At 36.4% G+C, this 3,078-nt stretch overlaps 1 non-coding gene across 1 annotated transcript; it reads left to right on the forward strand.

Annotated features, from left to right (window-relative positions):
• Nucleotides 1-2,301: 2,301 nt before the first annotated feature.
• Nucleotides 2,302-2,408, forward strand: LOC139865470 (small nucleolar RNA R71). The gene has a single exon (XR_011764988.1). It is a non-coding gene; the product is annotated as a small nucleolar RNA R71 (small nucleolar RNA).
• Nucleotides 2,409-3,078: the final 670 nt, after the last annotated feature.

Raw genomic sequence — 3,078 nt, forward strand, 5'->3', positions numbered from 1 at the left:
CATCCTGTTACAGTCCTAGTAGGAATAAGCTCATTTTTTTCATTTGTGATGACAGTCATGCCACCCTTCTTAGGTACGCATTGAACTGGGCTTACCCATGGACTATCAGAGATTGAATAAATTAAACATGCATCTAGCAGTTTAATAATTTCTTTCTTAACAACATCTTGCATATTAGGATTTATCTTCGTTGGCGTTGCACATAGGTTTTATGGCCTTCTTCCATCAGGATTTTGTGTGTGCAATACGAAGGACTTATGCCTTTAATGTCATGAATCTTCCATGCAATAGCTGGTTTATGAGCTTTTAGCACAGAAATGAGTTGAGATTTTTCAATTTCAGTAAGAGAAGATGATATTATTACAGGCAATTCAGATTCACCATGTAAATAAGCGTATTCCAAATGGTTTGGAAGTGGCTTTAACTCTAATGTCGGTGGTTCTTCTATCGATGATTTGTATCGATATCTGTCTTCCTCTTTTAGCATTTGAAGTTCTTCTGTTGTTGGTTCGTAATCATTAGCCATAAGTGTAAATAATATTTCAGCTTCATCAATTGGTTCAGTTCCTTCTCCTAAAGAACATTATCATATTCCTTGTAATTCTGGAAATTCTTCTGACAATTCTGCATGTGAATCTATAGTTTGAATATAATAACATGTATCATCTGCAGATTGCGGTTGTTGCATGGCTCTATCCACAGAAAAGGTAACACTCTTGTCCTCTATACTTAGGGTCAGTTTCTTACCGAACACGTCTATTATTGCTTTAGCCGTGTTTAAGAATGGTCTTCCTAATATGAGAGGAACTCGAGAATCTTCTTCCATGTCCAAAATAACAAAATCTACTGGAAATACTAAAGTACCAACTTTAACTAGCATGTTTTCCATTATCCCTCTAGGATATTTTACTGATCGATCTGCTAGTTGTATACTTATTCGTGTTGGTTTCAATTCTCCGAGGTCTAGTTTAGCGTATAGTGAATACGGCATTAAATTTATACTAGCAACTAAGTCTGCCAATGCTTCTATTGAACTAAGACTACCCAGAAAACATGGAATTGTGAAACTTCCTGGATCTGATAATTTTTCCGGTATCTTATTCAACACTGCAGAACAATTAGCATTCATAGCAACAGCCGAGAGTTCTTCCATTTTCTTTCTATTTGTGATTAGATCTTTCAAGAATTTAGCATATCTTGGCATTCCTGAAATCACATCAATGAAAGGAAGATTGACATTTATTTGTTTAAACATATCCAAGAATTTAGATTGCTCGGCTTCAAGTCTTTCTTTTCTCATTTTACTGGTAAGGAAGTGGTGGTTGGTATGGTTTAACATAAGGTTTAGCCTTAATTGTGTTTTCTTCATTAACCTTTTCAACTACCGGTTCTGATTCCTTTTCTTGCTCAGGCTGTGGTGCCTGTGTAGTAGGAATAGAGTTATCAGAAATTACAGGTATTTCAGGTGGTTTAAGTGTAATACCACTTCTCGTGGTAATGGATTTAGCTGTTTCATTTCGGGGGTTAGCATTTGTATCGCTAGGTAGACTCCCCAGTTTTCTTTCACCTATCAACCTTGCTAGGTTACTCACTTCTTGTTCCAGATTTTGGATTGAAGCTTGTTGATTTCTAAATGCTTGAGCATTTTGTTAATTGGTTTGTTTCTAAGATGTGAAAAACTGTGTTTGAGATTCAACTAGCTTCGACATCATGTCTTCTAAATTTGGCTTTTTATCATTGGTTTGTGGTGGTTTAATTGGAAAAATAGGTCTTTGCTGGTTGTAAGTATTATTAGATACTTGTTGATTGCTAGGACCTTGTTGGTTGTTTTATGGAACATTTCGGTTATAATTCTAATTGTAGTTTGGTCTTGGCGGTTGATAATTATTCTGATAATTATTTCCAGGCCTTTGGTTCATGTATAAAACATTCTCTCTTTGTTCCATTGTTTGTTCAATACTGAAACAATCTTTTGTCAAATGTGGTCCTCCACACTATTCACAACTAATTCGTATTGCGTGAATATCTTTAGTCATCTTTTCCATTCATCTCTCGAAAGCATCTATCTTTGCGGAAATGGAATCAAAGTCATGGCTAGAATCGGCTCTAGCCGCTTTAGATGATCTAACGATGTCTTTTTCTTGATGCCACTCATGTGAGTGGGAAGCAGTGTTATCAATAATTTTGTAAGCTTCAGTTGCGGTTTTCTTCATAATGGAACCACCAGCTGCTATATCGATGTCTTTTCGTGTAGTAATATCGCATCCTTGTTAGAATATTTGTACTATTTGATAAGTGTCTAAACCATGTTGCGGACATCCTCTTAATAAATTTCCAAATCTTGTCCATGCCTCATATAGAGTTTCATTTGGCTTCTGTGTGAACGTAACAATTTCTCCTTGAAGTCTCACAGCTTTAGATGCCGAAAAGAATTGTTTAAGAAATTTTTCAACTAAAACATCTCATGTATCAATCGCCCCTTCAGGTAACGATTCTAACCAATCTTTGGCTTCTCCCTTTAAAGTCCAGGGAAATAACATGAGATAGATCTGTTCATCCTCAACTTCTCGGATTTTGAATAGAGTACAGATCCTATTAAAGGTACGAAGATGTTCGTTTGGATCTTCCTTCGGCGCACCACTAAATTGGCATTGATTAGTTACCATGTGTAGGATTTGTCCTTTGATTTCATAATCTGGTGCATTAATGTCTGGTTGAGTAATTGCATGACCTTGGCCAGTGCGTTTAGCCCTCATTCGGTCTTCCATACTTAGAGGTTCCAGATTTTCCATGATTGAATTTGTTAAATCTGAATCACTAGAGGATTCTGATTTAACGGTTTCTTCCTCGAGAATCTCTGGATGAGTGATTTGTGGTTCAGGAGGAATGATTAATGGTTCAGGATCTCTGAATTGTCCCTGAATATCCTCCGAATTCTCAATTGTGAGGTCGGGTTCAAAAAAATGGATTATTGAAAATTTGAATTGGAGTACTTGGTTGACTAGATGACGATTCTAAAAAAAATCAATGGCGACAATGTTGGCTAGATGTCTTGATCGAGTTATAGGTGGTGAACGT

Source organism: Rutidosis leptorrhynchoides, chromosome 8 (assembly GCF_046630445.1).
Source record: "Rutidosis leptorrhynchoides isolate AG116_Rl617_1_P2 chromosome 8, CSIRO_AGI_Rlap_v1, whole genome shotgun sequence".
Classification (NCBI taxonomy): Eukaryota; Viridiplantae; Streptophyta; class Magnoliopsida; order Asterales; family Asteraceae; genus Rutidosis; species Rutidosis leptorrhynchoides.